The following is a 12,613-nucleotide window of genomic DNA, read 5'->3' as shown; positions in this document are numbered from 1 at the left end:
TAAATATAAGTTGAGGCATCACATCAAAATAAATTTCAATGTGTGCAATTTTTTGAGGAAAGTCATGAATAAAATCTAGAATAGAATTGGATTTCATGTCTTTCAAACTGTCCTGCAAAAATATTTCTCTCTTAACCAAAATTTACATTATATTTTAAAGGCCTACTGTGAAATCACTAAATGTATCCCTATATGTTATAATGTAAGTATGCATATGAAATTCAGGAACCTAATTAAAACATTTGGGAAATTCCCCAGAAACAGTTATAAGTAGCTTTATCATAAAAAATCAAGTAAATTCTTTTTTTGAGAGAGAGAGAGAGCACATGAGTGGGTGAGGGGGGAGAGGGAGAGAGAGAGAAGGTTCTATGCTCAGTAGAGATGTGGGGCTCAATCTCATCACCCTGTGATCATGACTGGAGCTGAAAGCAGGAGTCCTATGCATAACCGACTGAGCCACCCAGGCTCCCCCAAAATCAAGTAAATTCTTCATTTCTATAAAGAACCTCTTCTCCTGAGTCACGAAAGTATAATCATTTACCTTTCATATCTTAGTCTATACAGCATTGAAGATGTTAATTTGTCACAGACTAATTTGAATTGGAGTTTTTGAAAATTAGACTAGACTAACCTTTTTCTAAAGTGACCAGGTAAACAATTTTACCTCTGAAAAAATCAGCATAATACGACAGCAAACAATGATTCTAGTTCTGCATAGAATATATATGTGTATACACACACATATATGTAATATGTAATGTAATGTATGTAATACGTATATGTATGTAATATACATATTACATATATAGATAATGTATATGTATATATGTATATAGATTACCTATATATCTATATATATACATACAGGTATATATAGATCTATCTATTATCTATCGATACACACACTCGTGTGTGTGTGTGTGTGTGTGTGTGTGTGTGTGTATTACAGTATCCTGAATGAAAAGTGTAATCCTCATTTTAGGAAACACGTTAGGATTTAAAGATTTATGGAGCATAAAGGAGGGAGATGCAGAGTCTGACCACCAAAAAGCAAACTTTGGAAGCTGAATATCTACACGCACATACACATAGATAGATATTTGTACATGTGTACAGGTATGTTCATTCATTCTGCTGCTTTTTGTCTTTATAGTCTCTTGGACATGAAGAATGCATTCCCTTTTTATCATAAGAGGTCTCACACAATATTTTTCAATATTATCTCTATCACTTACCGTTTTTCATATAATAAATGTTTGATAAAATTTTGCTCAAAAAGTGACATTAGCTTTTGAGGAAACTTTTATTCTGTGAGGCCTGAGGCTGTATGTGTCATTTCTCAGCATGCTATCTCATCCTAGACATTTCTAATTTGGGGTTGTAGATTTTTTTTTTAATTTTGGAAATGTGTTCATATTCTATGGAGTTGAGGGAATGAAATTGAATGAAAAGGCATTTATTCTGACACATTTTACTTGTATCTTATAATTATTCTGTAATGGGCAATTTTATCTATATTGAAAATCAAAAGCTTAGATATGGCAAAGAATACCTTAAAACTAAACTAAAAGACAAATGATAAACCAAGATAAAATATTTGTCATGGAAAGAAGAAATGTTAAAATTCCTTACATACCACAAAATCATAAAATACAATTTAAAAAATATACACAAGTAATTCACAAAAAAAGAAATGCAAATGAACACACATTAGTTTATTCAATTAACCAATGTTCTCAAGTGCTTACTCTGTAGCAGATACTATTCTAAGTGCTGTGAATGCAGTGGTTTATAAATAAAAAGAGCAAGGGAGAACATTCTTGGCTTTCTGGATTACTGGTTGTCTAACAAGGTAAGAACTGGGTAACTGAAAATAAATAAATAAATAAATAAATAAATAAATAATTGAATGTATAGCACTCTAGAAGTTGGTGATATCTTGAAGTAAAATTATGCAGGGAGATAGGAACAGAGAGAGCAGAGGTGAGGAGCATTGCTATTTATACAGTGACTAGATAAGACCATATTTATAAGGTGATATTAATCAGGGCCCTGAAATAAGTGAGGAGGTGAACCATGTGGCTATCTGGCAGAAAGCAGAAGGAACAAAACAGACAGAAAGACCCAAAGTGTAACCTTGATTGTTTGTCCATTAGAATGAGCATATGGAATAGAATTCATAGGTGATGTTAGAAAGGCAGCTGGCCTCAGATCTTACGGTGTTTTGCCTACCATGGCAACGCTTTGCTCTCGACTTGGAGTGCCATGAGTAGCCTTCTGAGGGTTTTGAGCAGAATCATCATTCAGGGGGCATTGCAATACATTGGATTTAGTTAATAACCTGAAAGTGTGAGTATAGTAAAGAGATCTGAGGTTGGAGCTCTTCAACTTTTAGAACTTAGCAATGATGGTTCGTTCTAGCAAAGAGATTAAGAAGGAGACAGTAGGAGTAAGGTGGGAAAGATAGTTATCCCAAAATGCCAAGTGGGAAATATATTTTAGGGAGAAATAGTTAAAATATTTCTAATCATTTTGATGGCTTATTAAGATGAAGCCTGAAAATTAAGTATGTGGTTTGACAATATGGACGTAATTGGTAGCTTTCCCAATAGATGCTTGAATGGAATGTGACAGTAAGAGCCTCCTGGGGTCAGGAGGCGTTAAAGAGCATACATGTGAGGATCAGAGTGAGTGAAGAGAGACTACTGATTTCACGAGTGGGCTGTAAAAAGAAGCAGAGAATGAAAAGGTAGCTAAAGAAGATATGGGAGCAAGGGAAGAATTTTCTTTTCTTTGTTTTTAAAAATAAATTTTTAATGTTTATTTATTTTTGAGAGAGAGAGAGAGACACAGAATGTGAGCAGGGAAGGGTCAGAGAGAGAGGGAGACACAGAATCAGAAGCAAGCTCCAGGCTCTGATCTATCAGCACAGAGCCTGATGCAGGGCTGAACCCAAGAACTGTGAGATCATGACCTGAGCTGAAGTCGGCCACTTAACTGACTGAGCCACCCAGACACCCCAAGGGAAGGATTTTATTAAGGAAAAATTATTGTTCTTTATATACAAATGTTCCCAGAGCTCCAATAGATCAAATAGAAGGCAAAAAATGATGCTGCAGCAGGTGGAGGGGAAAATTGTTGGATCATTCTTAGGAAGGCAAAATGGTTATGAGAGCTAATCTACAACTAGGGTACCTACAGAAACAGATAACACACTCAAAATGCAATAATTCAAGGAGGACATATTCATATAGGTGTGAATATAGGGAAACAATAAACAATAGCTAAGCTGTTAACAACCCTGAACCCAAAGTGACAAAATGGAGAAGGGAAAGACAGAAATGCTGCCAAGGCAGCTACCTAAAGGAGAGGTGACCTATTTAATAACAGATAAATTATAGTGGATATATATATACATGTCTGGCCCCTTTTGTTGCTTTTAAAACATGTGCATTGGTTCTATATCAAACTTTTATCAACCATATCTACACATTGGTTTCATCTGGGAAAAAGAGAAACTTAAAAATATCGATGCCTTGGGTTCCACCAGTAGAGATTCTGATGTAGTCAATCTGGGTCTGCTTAGCCAAGTTTCTGAACATCTGATAAATTTGGACCTGGAAGATCATCTGTAATATTTTAGTCAAAAAGTAAGTTGCATATTAACAAATGATAATTTTTTGATTTAGTGTTTGTAAATTATAGAAAAATCAATGCGATCTATGTATTTAGCTGTATCAAATTTATATAAATAAATAGACTTATATAGGTAGACTAGAGATAAAATGGTGAAATAAAAGTTTTGGATTTTTTGGGGGCACCTGGGTGGCTCAGTCGGTTAAGCCTCCGACTTCGGCTCAGGGCAGATCTCACGTTCGTGGGTTAGAGCCCCGCGTCAGGCTCTGTGCTGACAGCTAGCTCAGAGCCTGGAGCCTGCTTCCGGTTCTGTGTCTCCTTCTCTCTCTGCCCCTCCCCCTCTCATGCTCTGTCTCCCTTTGTATCAAAAATAAATAAAACATTAATAAAAATTTAAAAAAAAGTTTTGGATTTTTGTCATTAAAATTAGTATGTAATATTTATGCATTTGGAAGAAAATCTGCAATACTATGTAAGTTAAAAAGTAAATTAAGCACTCGATCTAAAAAAAATTCATTGGCTTTGTATTTTAGTGGATGCTTCTTTGAAAGCATAAAATAGCTTATTCAATAGCTATTAGTCAGTTCAGGAGGGTAACTGATCATTGTATAATCTTTGACTTTTACTTCATCCTAAAAAGAATGGTCCTGTTTTTGTGTGCGCCCCCCCCCACTCCACCATTTCTTATTATACTTTTAGCAGCGTTCACTTTCCTTTAATTATTTCAAACCAAAATTACTTTGGCTTTGTAATTTATATTCCATTCAGGTCCCCATTTTATTTTTACTTGATATTTAAATCTCATCTTTACTCTTTTTCAAAATGCATACCTTCAGGTTTTATTGAACTTTAATAAAACAGAAAGGTGATTTATTTCTTAACATTTTCCTTTTTTAGTATTTCACATTTTTTCTCTGCATAGAGTATTATTTTTCTTATTTTGAAAATTGCAACTTTGTATGGCTACCTGTTGTATGGATGGATATACCTAGGTGTGTGTTTGTGTCCTTTTGTTTACACATATTTGATGGAGCCCTGGCCGGTTGTTTTCTTACAACTGTGTAAATTCTGCTTGCTTATCCCTACTATCCGACTCTTGTTTTGTTTTTCTTCTAAGAACTTAAGCCAAAGCTCAGCTTGTGAAACATTTATACATCTCAGTAATTTCTAACCTAGGAATCCTATAACCATGGCAATCCCATCATACAGACTTCCGTATTGTGCTATTTACTGATGACTCGTGTAGCCTCGCTGGCAAGGGCCGACTTTTGGATATGACTTTCTGTCTGGTCCATCATCCATGCCAGGATCACAGCAGGCCCTGGCGTCCTTCTTGATGTCACTAATCTCTTTAATCTTTTCTTATTTTAACCGTGGTCTGTATCCTGGGGCATCATAAATGCTAATACATTCATGTGCTCCTAACTGAAATTAAATCAAAGTCATGTGGGTACAGTGTATTATCCAGGGCTTCTTGCCCATATTTTCTTTCATTTTTAAGACTTCTATCTGTTTTCTTGCTGTTACCTTAATTGGGGTATTTGAGTCTTCCGCTTACATTAGTTGCAATTACCAATCTCTCAAATTTGTTCCTTCAAAGAGGTCAAGTTCTGCAAGAGCTTTTTTAAGTTTTCTTTTTAATGTTTATTGACTTTTGAGAGAGAGGGAGAGAGAGAGAGAGAGAGAGAGAGAGAGAGAGAGAGAAGGAAGGAGCAGGGGAGGGGCAGAGAGAGAAGAAGACACAGAATCTGAAGCAGGCTCCAGGCTCTGAGCTATCATCACAGAGCCCAATGGGGGGCCTGAACTCAACGAACTGTGAGATTATGACTGGAGCTGATTGACTGAGCTGCCCAGGCACCTCAGGTTCTGCAAGAGTTTTTATACTTAACCTTCTATCAAGGGCAAGCTCTTAACACCAAATAAGTATCTGCTTGTTTAGTTATTGTTAAAATATCCCTCATATACAAGAGTGTCACTCCTTTAAAGTTCTACTCATCCACGGTATGAAACAAGTTTCAAGTGGCTTACTTAATGCTATGTCCATCTTCAGCCTTCACTCTTGAAATTCTCTGGGATTTCTTAAACATCTTTACAGGTCACAAGATTTTATACAGGAATGGAAGCTATAAGTTGACCTTCATAATCTCCTTCATTTTAGGTCAATGGCAACATATATCCCATAATTTCCTTGAGGGGTCTTTCATTTATAGTACAGTTCTCTATTTTCCAGAATTCTTCTTTTCTTTATTTTTTGGATATTTTAATAAAATTCTACAGGAAGGGACTGAGGCAAGCAAGACACATATTTTATCATATAATTTGTAAGTCTGGAATTATCTTTGCAAAATTAGGTTGTTATTTTAAAATTCTAAATATAGGTTATATTTTGAGACATTATTGAAGTTTAAATCCTTGCTATATTCTTAGTTGAACATCTGCATTAAGTTGTTTATAACCCATTTGCTCTTTTCATAATTTGATTGCATATGAATTAACAAATCTATTCAGGTCACAACCAGAAGTAAATAGCTTTATTTTGATTTAATCACTCTTCCTTAAATTGTGAAAATGATTTGGACTTCCTTTTCACATTCAATAAAAGTTCCTTCTAATCCTGACATCAGCTGAGATATCTTGTCTATTTTAATGTAACATATCTCTATGTTGACTGACTGACTGTATAGGTAGAATAATGCTGCTGCCATCATTTTAGCATATTCATATAATAGAAGCACTTTTCCATTTGATTACTGGACCAATTTAGTTTCTGTGGTTGATGTGTGGCTTTCATTCATGTGGAAGTCACAAGGACAAGGGCCCCTTCTAACATGGTTATACTATTCCTCGGGTCTCCTCTTCATCTGTTTCTTACTGCAGAAGACTAAAGAGAATGTGGAGTAGACACACTTCCTCAAATGCTTGGCCTATAGATCGACTACCTCAACAATTCTGTTCAGATTCCACTAGGGAGAACAATTTCATGGAACTGTGAATTGTCTTCTCACTACAAAGCAGTAGTGAAGATGAAAGCAAAATGACAAAACATCTGTATGCAAATTATTAGATCATTGATGGCAATAATAGACTGAATTGTTTTCTTCTGGGGAAAGTGAAATACAACCATATGAAAGAAACCTGCATGCTAGTTCTGGTACTCTCAGTAAAAATAAAGCTCACCACAAACAGAGAGTAGGAAAAGGTGTTCCAATAATGAAGGGGCCTAGACAGGAAACTTTATTTCATCAGATCTTTTCAACTTGCACTACTTAGGCACTAACTATGATTCAGGAAGAAAGATTATCCATGTCAGTAAAGAAGTATCCATATGACAACATACATTTGCTTCAAAGGGTCAGCTATGCTTATTAAGAAAAAAATAGCCTGTGAGTCCATTTACTTATCTCCTCTTTTTCATACTCTAAATGAGAAATTTCTCCTCTTGTTCAATATGGCCCATTAGAAATAAGACTAAAATAAATAATAATTGAGTAAACTAACCTGGAAAACTAGTCTTCAGTTTGTTTCTACAAGCTATCATAATATTTCCCTGGCATTTCAAACAATTCTGCAGAGTATAAACAGCAATAACTTCTAAGAATTGATATTGGAATGTACCACAGGCTCAATATAGTCTTGACAAATAGGATCAAACGTGAAGTTCAGTATTGTTATATCTACATTTCCAGATTCAAACTAAAGTGTGTCCACACAGTGTTTACGTATTCCTTTGTTTTCAAATTGCCAGTGTTTGAGTAACTTAAAATATTTGCCATATGTAACTTTTTAATTTTTAAATTATTATTATGTTTTTGGTATATCTGGAGAGTAAAAGGATTAACACGAGCTATTAAGAAGAGGAAAATAAGCTATAGAAGTTGTGAAATACACTACATTTTAACTAGACATAATAAATAATAATCTTAATTTTCATTTGGAAGTATGTTCTAGGTTGTAAGTGATTTAACAATATTTTACATCTAACAATATTCCTTTGGGTATCTATGCTTAAGATTTTGAAGTTTTAAAACTGACTTTTAAACTATGTCATTTAACTAAAGATACAAAATGAGCCAAAGATAAATTGAAAAATGCAATTTCCTCTGACCTATTTTTCTTAATAGAGAAGTTTTGTTATGATTACAGAGATGATTTATATATAATATACATGGACATAAAATACAAAACATACATGTGTATTTTAGTTATGCCTTTAAAAAGATTGTGCTCATTTTTGTCAAATAGCTTTATAATATTCTACTCCAACTAGATACCACTAAATATCGAATCAGTTCGCTATTAATTTTTGTTCTATTTTTATTTTATGAAATCTTGAGATTAATAATTTTAAGAAACTATCACTTTACATATATTTATGAATAACTGCATAATACATTTTATCTCAGTACAATTGCTGAGACTAAATGAGGGATAATGCATCTGGAAATTTAATAAATATTTTCTTTGTTTTATCAATGTTGTAAGTCTCACAAATATAATGATAAGTGAAATTAGCTATGTACAAAGTGATACATATTATTCCATTTCATTTATGTAATATTCAAAAGCAGAAAAACTTGTTAGCAGTCAGTAGACAGCATAATGATTACATGTGAGAACGTTTGAAGGCTTAGTTTGGGGGAGGGAACTTTCAGGAGACTGGTAGTGTCCTGTCTCTTGATCAGGGTAGTAATTAAACAGGGTGTTTCCTTGAGGATGGATCAAAGTCACACTTAAAATTTCTTTGCATTTTGTTATGCATTTTATACTTAAAAAATGTTTATTGACATGAAATCTCATATAATAAAAAACATTAATTTAGTGAGGCAAAGTTATTTTTTTATGCTTCAGAGCCATTTGATTTGTTTGTTTTATTGAGAACTATATGTCAATCTCTGGCTAATTTTCCTGTTATTTCTAACTTGTAGTCTGTTAGTTTATGGTATTAAATTTTTAAAATTTATCAAGGTGTAATTTGTATATAGTGCTATACCTATTTAAAGTGTAAAATGTCATAAGCCCTAACAAACATATAAGCTCATGAAAATTAGTTCTATACTTTTTAATAGAGATTGCTTTGGGTTTCTATGTAGAAAGTCTTATCATGTATGTATGCATTTTTATGCAATCAGATCTTTCATCCAATTTCAAGTCTTTTACTTTTTCTTATGTTGTTGCACTGGCTAGGACTTCTGGTACTATGTTGAGTAGGGATGGTGGGAGGGGAACAGACATCATTTCGCTTTATTGTTCCTAATCTTAAAAGGAAAGACATTCAGGCAAGCAGCATTAAAAATGATGTTCACTGTAGTTGTTTTGTTTGCCTGGTTTAGATGTTTCGTCAGGTTAAAACACTTCAGCCCCAAGTTTGCAGAGAAATTATTTTCTTTTCCTTTATTTTCTTGTATCCTGAATGGATGCTGCATCTTGTCAAAGGATTTTTATGAATGTATTGAAATAATGACGGAGCTTTTCTCTTCTAATCTGTTAATATGGTGAATTAAACTGATGGATTTTTGAATGGTAAATAGCCCTTCCTACATTGAACTCCACTTGCCATGATGTGTTACCCTTATTATATATTTTGTGTGTTATTTAATAATAATTTGCTGAGGATTTTTGCAAATTTTCCTGTGAAAACATATGGGCCTAGAAGTTCTTTGTTGGAGTGTTTTTGTTTAAAAATTCAAATTTTTGATATAGGACTAATCTGATTATCTATTTCTTGAGTGAACTTTGTATCTTTCAAGGAGTTATTGATTCATTTATTCTGAATTGTACACTTTATGGGTAAGTGTTCTTTGTAGTATTCCTTTATCACCTTTCATTTATTTATTTATTTATTTATTATTTTTTAAATGTTTATTTTTGAGAGAGAGAGAGAGAGAGAGAGAGAGAGAGAGCAAGTGGGGGAGAGGCAGAGAGAGAGGGAGAAACAGAATCCAAAGCAGGCTCCAGGCTCTGAGCTGTTAGCACAGAGCCCCATGAGGGGCTCAAACCCAGGAATCTTGAGATTATGATCTGAGCCAAAGTCAGACATTTAACCAACTGAGCCACAGACTCACCCCCTTTATTACCTTTTCAAAGTCCCTAGATAAGTAATGATATTTCATCTTTCATTCTAGTATGAGTAATTTGCCTTAACACTCATATCTTTTAAACTTTTGGTTTGTCTACTCTTTTGTCAAATTTATTGATTTCTACTCTTTTATTTCTTTACTTCCATATATTTTTCTCTATTTTGCTCTTCTCATTTTTTCCTTTTAATATAGAATCTTAGGTTACACTACTGAGACCTTTCTTATTTCTAAAATAAACATTTGATGTTACATATTTACCTTTATGCTGTGTTTTAGTGGTATTCTATAAATTTTGCTATATTTTAAATTTTATTAATTTTAAAATGTTCTTTTTAGTCTTTGTTAAAACTTCATCTTTGATCTATGGGTTACTTCAATGTATGTTTATTTATATATCAAATACTTAAGATTTTCCTTATGTTTTTAGTTATTGATTTCCAACTTAATTCTGTTAAGGTTTAAGAGCATACTTTGTATAGTTTCATTTCTTTTAAATTCTTCAGGTTTGCTGTGTGGGGTGGATTATGATCTATCCTCATGATAACTTGGAAGGAATTTTTATTTTACTGTGGTTTTGTGGAGAATTCTTTAAATGTCAGTTAGGTACACACTTTTCGATTCCATTTATATGCAGGCCAGTTCAGACAAATTAGATATGTTATAAAACATATCAGTACAAGATATCAATCTCCTGTGGGAGTTGGAGATTTACTAGAAGGTCCCAAGTGGAAACTTTATGGAGTGATGGAATGTCTGTGCTTTAAATTGAATCTTGTTTATATGGGTCTATAATTTCAAATTTATACTTCAGATTTGTGCATTTTACTGTTTCACAAATTTTGCCTGAATTAAAGAAAAAGTTAAAGGAGACAGGTACAGTAATTTTCTCAGCAAGGGAAGTTTTTCTTGCAAGGGAAATATATGGTCTATACAATTTAAAAATGAATGGTGGGGATTTTTTTAAGAGGAAAAATATTTATTTTGTCCATGATAATTAACATATGGTTTTTTTAAATAGTTTATTGTCAAATTGGTTTCCATACAACACCCAGTGCTCTTCCCCACAAGTGCCCTCCTCCATCACCACCACTTCCCTTCCCCCTTCTCCTCCCCCACAGCCCTTGGTTCATTTTCGGTATTCAAGAATCTCTCATGATTTGCTCCCTCTCTCTCCCCAACTCTCTTTCCCCCTTCCCCTCCCTGTGGTCCTCTGTTAGGTTCCTCTGTTAGACCTATGAGTGCAAACATATGGTATCTGTCCTTCTCCGCCTGACTTATTACGCTTATACACACACACACACACACACACACACACACACACAGATATATATATCACATCTTCTTGATCCATAAAAATGAATGGTGGGGATTTTAATGGTTTCAGGTTTTAATCCATTTTGAATTTATTTTTGTGTATGATCTAAGAAAGTGGCCCAGTTTCATCTTTTTGCATGATGCTGTCCAGTTTCCCTAACACCATTTGTTGAAGAGACTGTCTTTTTCCCACTTGATATTCTTTTCTGCTTTGCCAAAGATAAGTGACCATATAGTTGTGGGGCATAGATGGAGCTGGAGAACATTATGCTTAGTAAAATATTTCAGTCAGAGAGAGACAAATACCATATGACTTCACTCACATGTGGAATTTAAGAAACAAAACAAATGATCATGGCGGGGGGGGGGAGAGAAGCAAACCAAGAACAGACTCTTACCTATAGAGAACACACTGATGGTTACCAAAGGGGAGACGGTTGGGAGCATGGGTTAAATAGGTGACGGGGAATAGGGAGTGCACTGTGATGCGCACCAGGTGCTGTATGGAAGTGTTGAATCACCAGAGAGTATACCTGAAACTAGTATTACACTGTGTATTAACTAATTGGAATTTCAATAAAAACTTGAAAACTTAAAAATTAAAAATCATTAAAAATGAATGCTGAGGACTTTTGACATCTGCACACTTATTAATAGCTTAAATTTGTAGAAGCCTAAATATGCTACTAATAAACATCAGTGTCACACCTGCCACATTTCAAATCAACATTACAACTTTTCAGTTTCAAGTTGAAAATGCTCTTCTTAAAAATCTGATGACATGAATGCAAAGAAGGAAATGAATTGCAGTGTTATCAAACCTGTTATGTCACTGTCATTAGCATCCCCACTGTCACTTTCAGGTTATCAAAATTTAATAACTTAACCATGTTAGATAAAAGGAAGAGGATTCTGATAATTATTTTTACCCTCAAAAGTTATCTATTTTTTTCTTTCTTACTTACCTTGAAATTTCATTTGGTGTGGTGCAAGACAAATAAGATTGCTTAGCACTCTATCCAATTCTCTATCTCTTAATCCATCATAAAATTTCACCTACTGTACTCTTAATCATGGCCTACGTCTAAAAAGAAAATGCTATTTTAATGTTGCTAACTAGTTTAGGAACTAAAATTTATTAAGCATCTGTGATTTTTCTAACACTATGGTAAACACTGTTTAGTCTTATTTAATTTGCCCTCACAGCTTCATGAGAAGACAGGCGCTATTATTCCACATTACAGATCACAAAATTATGACTCAGAAAAATGTAACTTCTTCATAGTTGGTAATTTGAGCAGCTTATACTCAAAGCTAAGTTAGTAAGTGTATCTTGTCCATGTTTCCATTACACTAGAGTACTACAAAATATTCCCATTTTCATTTTTTACCAGTATACATTAACAGTATTTTTAATATCTATATTTACCTAATAAACAAAAATGGTTCCTTAATAACCATTAAAGCCTCTTTTCTCAGCAATCTTCTTCACTTTTATACATCCCTTAATACACATTTGCATATATTCAGATTTAAATAGTTCATTAGTACATGAAATACTTGTATGATTACTGGGTACATTTTAT

This window comes from Suricata suricatta, chromosome 3 (genome assembly GCF_006229205.1).
Source record: "Suricata suricatta isolate VVHF042 chromosome 3, meerkat_22Aug2017_6uvM2_HiC, whole genome shotgun sequence".
Taxonomy (NCBI): Eukaryota; Metazoa; Chordata; class Mammalia; order Carnivora; family Herpestidae; genus Suricata; species Suricata suricatta.
This window is presented reverse-complemented; position numbering follows the sequence as displayed.